Consider the following 16,177-nt stretch of genomic DNA (forward strand, 5'->3'; position numbering starts at 1 on the left):
CTTATACCTAAGTCTTATCACATGCTCAGGAGTGAGAGCTTACATGCCCCCTTTAAACTGCAGCCTTAGAGGCAGTCACGGGAACTGTGCACGGAAGCTGGGAAGCTGTCACTTCTCCTGTGATCTGGCTCTATTCTATATGTGTACCTATAATTTATCCTACTTTCTTTCATTGCATGGACCTCTGCTGTTTTGCTAAGATAGTCATGATAAATGAAATTGTCCCTTGACTTAACAAAGATATGCATGTTCTTTAAAATGGGTGAGCTTGAAAAAAAAAAAAAAAAACACAGTTTATGTGCGTAAAAGAAACAGACTGCAAGATTCTCTTGTTCCTGGCTTATAGGTTAAGATGAGTTTAGTAAGAAACCATCTATACTTTTCTCCTTGTTCAGGTAAAGTCATTTGACATCTTGAACATAAAAATAACTCGCCTGGACTACAAACCACAAGGCAACCGTTTCAGATGACACCAAGTCAAGCAATTTTAACTTCTGAAAGAGTTTCTAAAGCCTATATTAATTGCTTAGTGTCCTAGTTAAATTAGCATGACTTGAAATGGTTTCAAAATACTGGGATTTAGGACAAGAGGGAGTGCGAAAAGAAGTTCCTGTATTTTCTCGGTTTTTTTTTTTTTTTCTTGTTCTTAAATGGAGTTTTGAAGCACCACAACCCAATCTCCTATTAGTTTGCTTTTAAAAATAAATAAAGCAAACCCTAGATACTTAGGAAAAGCTGTTCAGCAGTGCACAGAGATGTTCTACATGTCTCATTACCATTAACAGCCATGCATGGCTAAGCCTCCCCCATTGCATGGAATATTTACCCTCTGGCTTTGTAAAGTGATGCCTGACTGTGGATTTTACGAAGGAATTTCATAACCATTTCCTACACTATACAGCACACCTACTATATTAGATTATGCACTGTGTGTCTTGGGTGATGGTAACAATTAATGAGGATGGGTGTTCATTCCTGAAAAAAAAAAAAAAAAAAACCCAAGTGCTCACATATTAAGTGTTTGGGGGTGAGGACAGGTCCACTTCTTGTCTCAACCCAATGACAAGTCACTTTTCTTTTTGTTATTCTATTCCCTGTCTTCTGGTTATTGTTAAATGCAAGGCACTTTGCCTCCTTCCACTCCTTAAAAGAAAATTATTCAATTAATACACAAAAGTGAAAGCCAGACACCCACCATCGTTTATGAAGGTCCAGGAATTGAAAGAATCAAATGTATTCCTGGATCTCGGGTTCTATCAGGGAAAAGATAGAATAAGTTATTTTATCTCTGAGCGTCCTTAATTTTGCATGATTTAGAATTGGTGTGGCATTGGAGATGGGAGATGTTGGGGGGTGGGTGTTTGAGAAAACAGTGAAGTCTAGAAAAAAGGGGACCACAAGGACCAGTCCTAGGGGACACAGGTCCGCATTTATGCAGAATGTTTTCAATGTGCCACACCCCTATGCAAAAGACTGGAACCCCTTTGGCTTAAGTACCCCCGTATGTGTTTTGCAGTATATGTATTTACACTCAGGGTGTTTTAAATAACCCCGATTACTCTCTTCCTTTTTAAATTGGCTGTTCTGTTCATCTTGGATGTCAAAGCTTTCTTTTACTCTTGCTAAGTCTTGCCTGGGCGATCTAATACTTCATTTCTCCCCTACCCCCAAAATAAGATATTTGCATCAAATTCAACATTTCAGTAATAGTGGCAAAAATAGCCCCCCTTTAAAAAAATACAGGATTAGTTCCTGCCGTGAGTTCATCTGTATCATCTCCATTTATCTCTCAGGGGTGATGAGAAGACCTTCGCATCTCACCAAAAAGCACTAGTAAAGAAGGAGTTAAAATGAAGGCAGGCTCACTGGCTTGCTGAGATCTGTCAGAGTCTGACTGGCTGGCTACATATCTGTCTCTGGAACAATAGGTACCTGTATTCTGCACGGACTGTTGGGTAGCACTGGTACTCTGGAGAAGGTCTGCCTCTGTCTGCGCTTTCCTGGTGAGAATCCCCAATGACAGTCCCACTTTTCAGTGGAGGAGAAAAAAATATATATATCTGTCTACTCTCTTGATGAAGGACAGAGCTTGATCATTTTGTTCAGGCTTGACTTGGCCGGAGGTTTTAGCTTCTTAGTCTCAAGTCAGCAGTCTCTCTGGCTCTCTTAGTCTGTCTTTCTCTCGCTCTCTTACACACACACACTCTCTCTCTCTCTCTCCCTCCCTCCCTCTGTCTTATTCTCTTTCTCTCTCCCTCCCTCTCTCATTTCCCCCTCATAGGTTCTATGCAGGCAGATGAGTGTCACCGCTGTCACTGAGGCACAGAGCTATAAACAGAGTGGAGCCAATTTCCACGATGGCGAGAGAGGGGGCACCGGAGGTGACAACAATGACAAGATCGTCCTACTGGCAAGTTTTAGGTAAGAAAATATTTATGCCCGATTCTTGCGTTTCTGCATCTTTGTGGTTGAGACATTGTGATAGAAAGCGAGTCGTGGAGGGACATATTTTCAAGAGGGCATCGTCAGCTGTCACTTGCCTGCAAACCTGTGTTCTCGGGCTTTGTGTTACTAGAATCACCGGAGGTGTGAGCGGGGCTGGGAAGGAAGGGTGAGCTGCTTTTTATGTCTGTGTGGTGACATTTGTCATGCTGTTTAAATTGGTATCTGGAAAAATTTCTGTTTGGTGATAGTTAGCAATGTTTTGTGCAACGTGGACCATATGGCTGGGCAGAAATTAAGTGATGCTCTTCCATTCTTAATTTGTAATTATTTTTACACTCAACCATACTGAGGTCAGAGAGTTTTAAAAATTAATGAGATTCCCCGTGGAGTTCAAATAGTAATATCTACGTGAGCTGCCAGAAAAAGATAGGATTATGATGGTGTATTTTTGCCATAGATTTAGCTGTCTTATTTTGAACACACTTCATGTGAAATCTGTGAAATGTACAATAGTTTAGGGGACTTACTGTGATTTGGGAGATCGCTCCTTAATTTTAATTTAATGACCAGAAGACATTGAGTCAAGATTAAAGTGTTAAGGATGGACACTGGGTGTGGAGGTATTATTAAAACTTCGCAGCCCTTGTTGTAACAATAGAGAATACCTTGTACTTTCGAGGAAATGACATATAATGAATGAGCTGCTTGCTAAAAAAAAAAAAAAAAAAAAATCTGCAAATGTATTTTCATTTTAAAGTAATACATAAAAACTCAGCAGATATTTAGGGTGAAAAATTGCTGGGGTGAACAAAGAAGCAAGTGTATACAGAGATGAGAATTCTTTGTCACAAAAATGAGTCCGGGGCATGGATTTAGGAGGTCAAATGATTTTTATGTTCTCTGTGCTCTACAAAGAGAGTGTATTGGGATGAGTTCCAGGCATTTAAAAATGTACTGAAAACTTTCAATTCCCACAATTTAAAGACATTGTTTATGTTCCTGGTACAACACATTGTTCAAATGAGAGGGATGGGGGAAAGCAGTCTGAATATACAGTAATCGGGGCTAAAGATGTTTTTTATCCCCGTTCCCCCATTTACAAGACCCATTCGGGGCTTCCTGTGATATATTGTTATGTAAATACTGTGCAGCCAGGGAAAGCAGCACTATGGAGATTCAATTTACTTTGAAAGTTGTTCATTATAGCAGGGATGAATGTTATTTATTTGATGTGATTCAAAGGCTGGAAATGACTTTTTCATTGTGGCACCTTTTGTAATGGGTGCAGGGTGATCTAATCTTTTTAATTTTGGCTTTCACACCAGTGGAGATGAAAAGAGATCTGAACTCATTTATCGGTTGCTAGGTCCTTCTGGAGGCCCAAGTTCTGTTGGTGGTTGCTATGGCCAGTCTGACCTCAATCTCTGTGGTTTTGGGGACTTAAGCAGTCTTTTTTTTTTTTTTTTTTTTTTAATTGAGGAGCTCGTACCTTGATTTATGTCCAAAATTGTGGCTGAATGTCTTTGTCCAGGAGTAATAAATGGTGCTCAGCAATTCATCAGTTCTTACAAGTAAACACGACTGTCCGACTAAAAATATGTTTTGTTCTGAGTTAATGGTATGGAACAAGGCATTCTCCACAAACAGCTATCTTTTATTGCGGAGGGGCCACTGAAACTTGGAGCAAAGTGGAGGAAATTGGCATTCATTTAGGTGTCCATTAGCATTTCATTTGTGATTCGGATGGTGTGGCTTAGGTGGATAGGAGATGAAGGGCGAGCCTTCCATTTGCTCACCTTCTCCCGAGCTGGGGCTGCCTCGGAGCCAGGCCCTTCTCGATTGCCTGGATTTGGTTGGAGGGAGCGAGAAGTCAGGAGGAGTTTCTCCGCCCGCCTTGGCCTCTGCTTCGCCCAGCGCTGAGGCACAGACAGGCAGATGTGCTGTGTGGGGCTCGGCCACGGGCGGCTCCTTCGCTCTCTGCCGCGGGCTGGCTCTCGGAGGGAAAGTTGAGTCCCCTGTTGGTGCTCTGCTCCCGTGCCACTTAATGGTCCCCGGACCTCCTTGCATTCTAGACCCTCGTGAGAAAGGAGATGCAGTGGTTAAGGGGCGATGGAGTCCACAGCCGCGTTCAGCAGATGAGCCCTAACACATTTCCAGTCCCCTTAAATCTACTAATTGATGGGTGCTGCAGGGAACATAGACTCTGCTAATAAGATGAAGATGACAGAGTAGGTATCAGGGAAGCCATTTATTGCTTATAAGCACTATCAGCTTTCTTCCGAGAGAGATTGCGGCTTTGCAGGGCAGTTGTTATTTTTTTTAAGTATTATGCTAATGGTTTTTATTCTAAATCGGCCAGCACTGAGTATCTTCAGGAAAATGGGATCCATCAGAAGTGACACCCTCCTCGACAGAAAGGTAAAAATTCAGCATTTTTTAAGGTGCCATTTTCAAACTATTTCATGTACTTCTTGCCTGTACAGAAAACTGCTTCTTGTGACTATTTGACATTATTTTTAACATATGAGACTTAGAATAACTTCGAGAATTGTATTGTTAGACACCATTGTACAGATTGGCTAGCTTTTGTTAACAAAATACAATCAGGTGCTTCGTCTGTGGCTTTTCAGCCTTGGAAATAAGTAGCTTTTTATTTCTGTAGAGAAAATGATCATTTGGGAATCGATAGAAATGATCTTTATTTTATGTAGATTTTATTCCTAGAATCAGTAAATTACCATCTAGGATGAGGTGATGTCAAAGGTCTCTTCCGGCTTGAAAATTCTTCAGAGTACTGCTTTTCTGAAAGAACGCATTAGGTCGCCTTTTTTATTGTGATTGCACCTGTCCGTATAATGAGTGCTTAGCTCTTCAGTAGAACAGCAGTCAAAAGTAATATGCTCTCTTGCATAAGAAATAATTGTGGCTGAAATTAATTTCCAAATAATTGATATTTTAAAGGTTTTCTTTTCAACTGACACTTTAGTGCTTTGTTAACTCAGTTTTTACAGAACTCAACTTGTGGTTCCTTTACTAGGGTTTCTGACTGTAGGTCTTTTTGAAGGTAATATTTTCTATGAGTGATTAATTTCCCAAGAAATATTTAATTCTAGGTATCTGAAGACAAATACTTCCTGGTATGTATCTGTATGTATGGGGATGCATTTTAATACAAAATGTCTTATAAATCTTGCATCTTGTTTTACTTTGCTGTTAATTCAAGGATTTAAGTGAATGTTGGATAGCGCTCAATTTCCTGAAATGATTAAATTCACTCTCTGAAGAATCTGGGGAAAGGCCTGTAATGACATTTTGATGACTTTCATTTTAAGGTATAATAGAAATTGAGTAAAATGTTTTAATAGCTATTCTTTAATATCTCATTCCAAATACAATGTTTTTATTGCTCATTCTAGCTTGCTAATAATGGTGGCTGGTAATTGTTTCTTATATAGAAATCATTTTATCCTTATGTAAAAGTTATTTCAGAAAAGTCTTCACACGTTTATCTCAGCCCTCACAATTGTAGTTAGCTCTAGAGATAACTGTATTTCCATATTACTTTTGCTTTCATTTGGCATTTCCTAAGGATAATTAGTTGTTTCTTAAAGAAAGGAATATTTGATACAATAGCCTGTGGTTTAAAGAGGAAAGACAAGATGGTATGCGTGTCCGAGAAAGCTGAGAAAAGAGAAGGAAAAAATACTGAGTGCGATCACAAAACAAATTTTACTTTGCTATCGAATGTCAGGTGTTCTGTAAAATTTAAAACTGGACTAAGAAATAAAAATGTATATGTAAATATGCAGTTGTTACATCTATTTTATTGAATAGTGAAGTGCAGATATGTAAACTTAGTAAGATTGCAGCTAATGTTACCAGGAATATCTTGGCATCTCAATTCTTGTGGGAGATGGACACCGAAGTAAAGTTAATCACATAGCTTTTAAAGAATAAAATCCTCTGGAAGCTGGAGTTGTGACATATTAGGTCAATTTTCATGTAAGTCAAAATGAAATCTTGATATCAGTTTTTCTGGACAAGGTACACGAAGTCAATAACTTCCAAACTCCATTGTTCAAAATGCTAATTAGAATGTTTTTTAATGCATTTAATTAGATTAGAGTGAATATTTAAAGTCAGGCTATAATATGACTGAATTAACAGGCCATTAGTGCAATTTTTTTTTTTTTTGTAAAAAGTAAAATTAAGTTTTCATATCTGATGATTCTCTTCTGATACACTTGAAAATATCCCCAAGTTTGCTTTATTTTTGAAATTAGTTTTCCTTTCCCAATACCATTGTTACAGAGCAACTGGTTACTCTTAGTTTCTTTCTGCCTTCTATAATTTTGAGTTTTATCTTTTTGGCGTGACATTTTTTTCTCTGGTCACCTAGAAAGTTCTATTGACTTTGAAGCTATTTATCTGACCTGTTTGTCTGAATTTGAAGGAAAAAATAGCCCCAAACTTGCTTCATTAAAAATTGTGTATGAAGTGCTAAAAGATTTCGACCGGCCTTGGGATGCTGTTCAAAGGGTTATTAGAATGTAGATTTTCCCAGTAGTAGCAAGTTCCTTATGTAATTCAATGAAAACTTTCCTTCAGGTATCTTAGTTTATTTTCCCTAAAATAACATCATCTAGGAAATTAATTGTTGATAGTTAACTAGCAGAGGAGGGGCCTTAGGTAACTAGTGAAGATATCACCCCAAGTAACTATTGTAGCTTGTTGGCAAATATACATAATAAAATTTTATTTACAGGTTTTGTATTTAATCATCTTTATGATCCAACATCATATATTAATTTTCACTGCCACTGATTGAGTAGATTTTGTTTAAATGATAGAATGGTTTAAGAAAATAAAAGTTATGCTAGAAAGTCCAGTTATGTACTCTAGCACTCACTAATGATTTGTTTAGCCTTCTGAAATTATGTTTACTTTATAGTGTTTATAATCTCTGTTTCAAGAGATGGCCTGTATACACTTGTAATGACCTGGATTCCTTTGAAAGTTGCTAGACTTTATAATTCTATATTACTATATCATATAGTGGACAGAAGCTTTTTATATCCTTAATAGTATCTCTAAGCCATACGATATGTCCTTAATATTTCTTGCATTATTTATCCACAATGTACTTGTGATGTATAAATCCTTCAATTTCCTGTATTTTTCTGACAATTGAGTCCACAGTTCAAATGCAAATACTGAAATACACCATTTGGATAGAAATTTCCTTAGAGTCAGAAAGGTACCTTGTAAACAGTGGTCAGGAGCATATGGCGTATAGTTAATTATTATAGTCTTAAGGTTTTAACATAGTTTACTGCAGACTATTTTAAACTATTGAATTTCCAGGAAGAATCTGACAAATTCAATTTGCTAGAAATTTTAAACATGGAAATCAAATATAGTATTTAAAAATATCTTCTCCCACGTGGGTTTAGAAGTTGTTCATTCATTCAAAAAACTTTTATTCAGTGCCTACCATGTGACTGGCAATATTCTTGTAGCTCTTAAATTAATGGTGACCATTAATTCATTATTAAATATTATTTGCCCGATTTTGCATATGATAGGAATCTCCATAGTTGTGCATCAGCTAATCACATCACTATCCATATCAGTTTGAAATTTGTATTTCTCTTATTTATTCTTTAAATGGCTTAAATATATATGCATATATGATAGTCTATAGCCAATTTAGCTAACAAATTAGCTAAAATAGAACGTGCTCTTCCTCCTATGCATTTAAACATGTCTAGATGCACCCTGCTCCTTCTACTATTCAGGCCCACAACGCAGCAGACTCTAAATAGGTTTTATTATTTTTATACTTCCTTCTAGTACTTCTTGTACTGCTTTAAGGATTTTTAATTCTAACTATTAATAGCTAATATTTATATGTCAGACATGTACTGAACCTTACCTTTATTTTCTAACTTAATCTTCTGGTCACCTTATGGGAAAGGTAGCATAAGGATGTTTGTGGATGAGGAAACAGACTTTAGAAGTTAAATATCTTCCTCAAGGTCACAAAGCTTGTAAGCAGCTAGGACGATTAAAACCTAGGTCCTTCAGGGACTTTTAATTTTTCTAGTCATTCAACAAACATTATTGATCCTATTATATGATGTCCTAGGCTTGCTGAAGATGCTCAAAATGAAGTGATGGATGTAACAAACTTTAAAGCCCATAGACTTTATTGCCCAAGTCTCTGCCCTTAGAATAAAAATGCCTAATAACTCTCTTGATACTTCTATTATTTCCCTCTGCATCTAGGGATTCCCCAGAGCTAATAGGATACTTTTATAAAATGTCAAGCCTCTTTAGATGTCTTACCATATGGCTTCAGTCATTCTTCCCACCTGCATCATTTCCTGTTACTAACTTGGAATTCTACACTGGTAGACTGATCTCACTGCCCCAGGAATTTTGTCTTGTATTTTCTCTGATTAGTCCTGTACCTGAAACAATCTCACCACTGCTTTCTCAAAGTCATTTATCCCTCTGTGCTTTGGGTCAAAGTTTGTGATGACTCTCAGGAAGCCTGTCTTAAAAATGAAACGCCCAAATGCTTTCATCTATATCAATCATTTGACCTGTGACGTTTGCAACAACTAAGGAGGTTTGAGGCTGGATGACACTTTGCACATTTCTTGGGTGTCTGTATTTGCAGATGTGCCCACCTGACAGATTGGCAGTGAGTTTCAGGAAACCACAGTGAAATGAGGATAGAAAGTAAAAAAGATCGAACTGGAAGGATTGGAAATAATAGCCCAGTTGCCTAGCATGGTGCCTGGCATGGAGCTTGCAATGAACACACTTCAGAGGCTGGGAAGGGGGGAGGAGGGGAAAGAAGGAAGGAGATACTGACAGCTGGAGGAAAGCTAGCAGGGAAAGAGGAAAGTAATATTCCTAAATTCATACCTCAAGGTCTCCAAAAATATTTATATTAGGATTAGAGACCTTATTAAGGAATGAGTAAATATAGACAATAGTCTTTACTTTCACATATGTTTTGACTTCTTTTTGGAATAAGTTGTCACTTTATCAACATTCATACATTTGAAACAGAATGAACTTTAGGCGTTTCTAAGAAAAAGTTCAATTGTGTTATGTTTGATTTGTTTTCCATCATTCAGGCCCACAATGTGGCTGATGCTAAGCTGGTTTCACTGTTTTATTCTGTGATTGATGGTTTTTCTATTCTCTGGGACATAAGTCAGTATCATAAAAGTTGCTGGCCACTTCCTCCCCCTCAAAGTAAGACATCTTATCTATTATGAAAGTTTTATTTGTTAATATTTAAATTTTATTTTTATCTTCAAGAAAAGTCAAATTCGACCTTCAAATACATCATGTGATTCTCTATTAACAAGCAGTTCTCAAGGTTAGTTTTATGATTTTGCTCAATTCAAAAGTGTAGCATTCAAATCGTAACACACACACACACACACACACAGTCTCTCAAACCAAGTTATTGCGGTAAAGATTTTTCTTCATATGAAAATTCAGGTGGGTATTTCTTAAAGCAACTGTGACATCTGGCTCCTGCTATGACTATCTCATTGTTTGTAAGAGTCAGACTTGTATATGTAGATATAGATATAGGACTTACTTCCAGGAGGCTTTACTCTTACTAAATGCACATGTAGCATGTACTAATTTTTCTGGGTAAAGCAAGCTGGAGAAACTATTTCCTAAACCAGAGAACGTAACAGGTTGTGCGCACCCTGTAACTTAACAGGGGAGCCCTCTGATGAGCCGTCCCGTTCTTTGGGAATTCCTACTCAGTAGTTAAGAAACGTGAAGATCGATCATCGGCTATGAGGCTTTGAGCTGTCCTCCTTTTAAGAAACTAGGACTATTTCTACAGTTGGTATTGTAATAGCAGCAGCTGAACAGTTCACGAGAGATTCCAAAATGAACTGGGCTCCAGATGATTGTCACATGCTGTGTTGCTGTCGGTAAAATGCAGAGGATGAGCTGGGCTCCCCTTTGACCCCAGCTTTCTATGGTCCTTTCATTTTGACACTAATTTCAGGCATGAACCTTGGCACTTAGCTACAGTGTGTAATTGTTGGGACCCCGCTGCCACCTGGGTGCACAATCGAGAGCAGCAAATGGAGAACAATATTTAGCCCCTGTGATTTGCCATAAGAACACACCACATGCAGTTGGAAAGGGAAATATTTAATCAGCCAGTTTTCTCCATGCAGTCCCAGTCAGTTAAGTTGGTTGAAATTTTTTTTTCCTCTGAATTAACTGGTTGTTTTCTCTTTCTAAAGATAGATCCTTTGGCTCCCTCTTGAATTCATATTATACAAATTTGGAAACATTACATACTAATTTGAATGTACAAACATATGGAAGATACTTTTAAACATGTTAATTTAGTAAGTCATTTTGGTCAAAAGATCGAAATTTTAAGAGTTCCTGGAACCCTCTGCTTTGTTGGTTGGCTCTGGTCTTAGTGTGTAAAATGCTGTTAAGTGACGCACGAATAATACCATTCCATTTTTAAGTGTGTTGTATGATGATGCTGTTGATCTTTAAAAGAAATTCCATTTGGTGACATTTACAAAAATAGTTTCCTGTTAGCAGCTTTTAATTTTAATTAAAAAATATTGAGACTGGTTTAACTTTTAAGTGGCAAGGATACCACCTAAAAGATGCACACTTATGTAATGGAAACAAGAGACAGAGGGACCCTCATCAGATGTCTTGCTAATGTCCAGGGAATTGTTTTTGCCAAGTAGCAAACGGTATGGAATAGGGTTTTCTATATAAATAGGCATATCATCTTAAAGATTTAGGTTTTCTTTTTTGTTTTGTGTTTTGCTTGTTTTTTTCAACCTGGTCCTATCAAAGTGCTAGATACATCAGAAACATCTGAAGCCTCATTAAATGCAATGATGTCTAGTCCTCTTCAATTCAACAGTCACTCGTTGACATGCTAATATTGATGAATGTTTTAAATCCTTCTGGTCAGTTAATGCTTTGATGATACTATTATTATTATTATTTTGGTTGGAAACTACAATAAGATATATGGGTACATATGCCAAAGAATTTCTGATTCTTTGCCACAACACAAAATTTTTAAATGAGTTCAGAATTTCTATGTGGGGCATTTTATTTTTTCCACTCCAAGTTGGGTATAAGTTGGAATAGTGTATGATCTTTGTAACTGAAACGGTATTGCTTTTGAATTTTATCACAAATTTGGTAAAACTTAGTCATCCATTCACTCAATAGTTCTATTGACTTTCCCTCTTAGTTACTTCATCTGACCTGTGTTGCTAAGGCCCTGTGAAGGATTTTATAAAAGAAGAAAATATGATCTTTCTCTCATCAACTAGAGTATAATTAGAGAGAAAAAGAACTTTAAAGAACTGATTGGATAATATAATGAAATTACTCTTAGCAATCATACTTTAGTACTGTGAAGGGAAAAAGTATTTCCTCACAGGTAGAAAGCAATATTAACAATCAAATACAGCTTTTAGCCTCAGAATATTGGTTTGGATTATTTGTTGTGAGAACAATAATAATATTCAGACTAAAGGCTAGTTCTAGTAAATGTATTTTCAGTTGATTTTCATCAGCAAAAACTCAAGGTTTTCACTTAAGCAGAACTGTTAAAAAGGTAACCATGTTGTACTGTTAATAATTAAACTGCCCCAAATTTCCTTACAATAAATCGTGTGTGAGTGTGTATGTACATGCATGCTCACTGGGGACTACCCAGCCAGAGCTTCCCATTGCCCTAATTACACTTCATGATATTCTTCCAAAATGTGGACATATATGTAAGTTGAAATGTTTTTAAAATAGTTAAAATCATTACTCACGTGTCTATATTTTTGAAACCCTCCAACTTTCTCACTGTCTTGGGAAGACAGACGGACACATTCTATATGATGGGAAAGTTTTCAGGAATGAGGATGTAGCTCGTTCCTGTAATTGGGACAGTGTAACAAAGCCCAGGGTTCAGTTCCCAGTACTGCCACCATCAATTTAAAAAAAAAAAAAGATGAAGAGGTCCCTTCTCAGAACAGTAATTCACTGAACTGGGCTCATGGATCAATTTTAGCCAGATGTGGTGGACACACCTGTAATTCCAGCAACTTGGGAGGATAAGGCAAGAGAATCAAAAGTTTGACACCAGCCCCAGCAACTTAACAAACTCCTTAGTAGCTTAACTGGATCCTGTCTCAAAAAATTAAAAATAAAAATAAAAAGAGAACTGACTGAGGATACAGCTCAGTGGTCAGGTGCCTCTGGGTTCAATCCCCAGGACTGAAAGAAAAAAGAAAAAAAAGTCTTCAAATTTGTCCTAACATTCGTGGATTATAAAGCCCCACCTGTGGCTTCATTCTCTGACACAAATGTTGTGCCATTTACCTACAAAGGTTAAAAACACTACTCCAAATTAAACCTAGCATTAAGCAAAGAGCTTTGGGAGTAGTTCAATTCTCATTTTCTGTCTTGAATATAAAATTTTAGGACTTTAAGGAAATCCAATAACTTTCGTCCATTTTCATTTTCATTTTCCAAGAAAGTCAAAATGTAACCAGTCAAAAAAATTTTTTTAACTTCATTTAAAAACCTTCAGGTCTTACCCTTAGATACCTGTGTGTTAAAAAGCAAAAGCCCCGTAGTAATGACTTGGTTATTCTCTCCTTTTATCTTGTGGGTTTGTTCTGCAGGGGTAGAGAGAAGAGCGCTGGCTGTTTCTGCCTTCTCTGCTCAGGGAAGTATTGCTGAGAAAAGTATGTACCCATTTTACAAGACATCTCCTAGGGACTTTGGGCGGCATTCTCTAGCCAGAGAGGCAGACGTTCATTTGTTGCAGGTGGCTAGAGGATGAGGCAAAGGACCAGTTCTCCTGAACATGCTATGATGGGAAGGGACTCATGCCAGACACATCATGGGAAGAATCAGACAGAAGGGCACTTAATGGCACCCACTTGGAGAACAGGTAGCAGCATCCTCTCCAGCATGTGGTAGCTCTTAATTCTCAGCGTCTTTGCGAAGCAAGGGTCACCATCCACCTGTCTAAATAGATAATAACAGCAGACGCATGACGTACCAGGTCCCTGTGACTGTAACTGCCTCTGGTATCCCCTAATAAGAAAACCCTGTCACAGCGATCTGCCCTGTGCCCTGTTTCATCTTGCTACCCGCTTGCAGAAGGCACCTTTGAACTCCATAGGGTGTAAAAGGTATGGCTGACTAATTCTTCAATGGGATTTCTTCCCCCCTCCTAATCCCCCACTGGGGGATAAAGACGTGAAGATTAGAGACTAAGAATCACTCACTACTTCTGACCTATATTCACACTACTTAAAAAGAGAGAGACACAAATAACAACAACGACAAACCACTTGAGAAGGTCAAAATAGCCTACAATTGGGTAATATCATATGATTACATGTGATATTCCCCAATGTATGATATGTAAATATTTTGGGGAAAAATCATGTTTTTTTTTTACAGATTTATCTGTTCTCAGTTTGACTTTGACTTGCTAGATCATGACTCCAAAGTCTTCTTCCAGTTTAATTTTAGTGCCATGCTTCTGAAGTAAATACATGGTACAGCGGGCGTCTTTACTTCGTCACTCCGAGGAGACAGGATGCATCTTTTCGGTCCACCTCTAGTGGGCTTATTCAGAACAATTTATCTTTAGCATAAGCTGCTCTTGCCATTAAGGTCTTCACCCCAATAATGTAGCCAACGTATTCTGGCTAATGATGCTTTGAATGGCAAATCAACTTCCTAGCCTTCATCTCAAAATATTTAAATATAAAATTCAGGTTATAGCATGGTATCAGGGTCCACAAGCACAGAGCAATTTTTTTTATGTTCTGGTGAATTCGTTTCTTGTCAGTCATCACTGAGTGTCTGGTTCCCAGGTGCATGTTCATTTTTCTGGGCCACTTTGATGTTGGAGTTTAGGGTCCTGTGATTGGAAGGCCTTGGGTGTTTTTCAAAAGTCTGATATCCTCACATTCTTGTACTCAAGGAAGAGAGGGGTATTAGGATTTAGGTGTGCTTGTGCGACGGTGTTGGAGGAACTTCCCAGCTTTTCTTGTTCACTTTGGAGCTCAAAGACAGGCACAGGCTTTGGGATTAAAACAAATTAGATTTTAATTCCAGACCTACTACAACCTTAGGCCAGGTGCTTAGCATCTTTGAAATTCAGTTTCTTCTGTAAATTAAGGATTATAATACACACATTAGCGACATTTCTTGACCATTTCCCACAGGTCAGGCTTCATACTCACATGAGCAAGTATTGTTATTATCCACCATTTACAAATTACTTCATGGACATTTGGAGATGTGGAGAAAATTCACTCCAAAGTAGTTGTTTAAGTACATGTTAAGTAGTGGATTCTTCTTTGTTGGTTCTTTTATTTCACTGGTTCTTTTATTTCATTTTTAGGAAAGGACTTATGGGATCAAAAGATATGTGCATAATAAATTTAGTTTCCAAAGTGTAATTTAGCTTAAGCCTTTGAGTATGGGATTAGAGTAATGCTGTGGTGTTAAATCTATAGTTTAAAACTGATTTATATTTCCCATGTTGTTGCATTATATACTGATACCACGGAGAGTGTTGTGTAAGTGGCCGTGGAGGGCTGTGTGTTATGAGAGCTGCTTTTTGCTTTTCTTTTTCAGTAAAGATTCTGGGTAAATGTCTGTTGCTTGGAATTGAATGCTAGTCTACAAGGCAATTTTTATACCTTAGATGAGGAGTGGATGCCATTTGCAGAAGAGCTTGACATTGTCAGAGAGTAGTTTGGTAGGCTTCAAGAATTTTCATTTGTGATTTGTATGACTCTTGATAGAGGAAAAAAAAACCCATGAGAATGACTTACCTGGAATTTAAAACTTTGATTCTATTGTGGCTTTGTCTGTTGTCCATTCCTAGGACTTTGCTAACTTCAACGTCTTCTCCTACTTCATCTGCAGGCTCTTGAAGTCTGTGGGATGCCCAAGTGTGTATAGAAATGCGGAAATAGTACAGTCCCTTTGGTTAAGAATAACATGTCAGATTTCTTTTCTTGCTTTTGTGTGCTCTCTGGAGCTCACCCATGCATGATGTTCCAGTTGACTTCAAAGGCAAATCTATGGTTGGATTAGCTCCACAGGACAGAGAGCAAGGTAAGAAATAGGCTTAGAGCTTTCAAAGCCCACTGGGGAGCTGAGAGAGCCAAGCTTTGGGGTTACCAAGATGATTTGTCCATTTATATCCTCATGGAAGAGCAGGTAAATATGCATACTTTCTATTTTATTGTCAACATTAGATTTTCTACATTTTAAAAATTATGACTGAGTTATAACAATAATGCCTGCATTTAAGTTTGAAACCTAATAAAGAACATATAGACAAAATAAATTTGGAGTAGAAAACACTACTAACGTAATGAAGGCTTGAAATATTTAACTCATGGGGTAATTTTAAGTATTTAAAATGGGATAGAGTAGAGCAGTGTGTGCTTGGGAAATTGTAGCTGAGGGATGTTTGCTTTCTAGATATTTCCAGCAAAGGTAGACTTCCTACAGAAGTCTAGAGATGGGCATTGCTGAGGACCAAGGGAGAAGATTGGGTGAAGGTTTAGAAATGAAAGAGAGATGGTTATATGATGTAAGTATGAATTGACTTGCCTGAGAAGAACTTGGCAGACTGGAGAGGGGTAAGACATGAAGC

The 16,177-nt window shown here is 37.7% G+C and overlaps 1 long non-coding RNA gene across 12 annotated transcripts in view; it reads left to right on the forward strand.

The window, feature by feature from the left end:
• The first annotated feature begins 1,808 nt into the window (after positions 1 to 1,808).
• The window catches only part of LOC124982350 (uncharacterized), a 95,746-nt gene continuing 81,377 nt past the window's right edge, over positions 1,809 to 16,177 (forward strand). For 10 of the 12 annotated variants that reach the window (XR_007108262.1, XR_007108256.1, XR_007108266.1 and 7 more), the window contains exons 1-2: positions 1,809 to 2,003; positions 2,282 to 2,421. This is a non-coding gene — a long non-coding RNA (uncharacterized LOC124982350). Of the gene's footprint in view, positions 2,004 to 2,281; positions 2,422 to 4,097; positions 4,674 to 4,804; positions 4,864 to 16,177 lie in introns of those variants that run through there. The other 2 variants (XR_007108258.1, XR_007108261.1) reach the window with 2 other exon arrangements.

The sequence above is a fragment of the Sciurus carolinensis genome, chromosome 4, assembly GCF_902686445.1.
Source record: "Sciurus carolinensis chromosome 4, mSciCar1.2, whole genome shotgun sequence".
Classification (NCBI taxonomy): domain Eukaryota; kingdom Metazoa; phylum Chordata; class Mammalia; order Rodentia; family Sciuridae; genus Sciurus; species Sciurus carolinensis.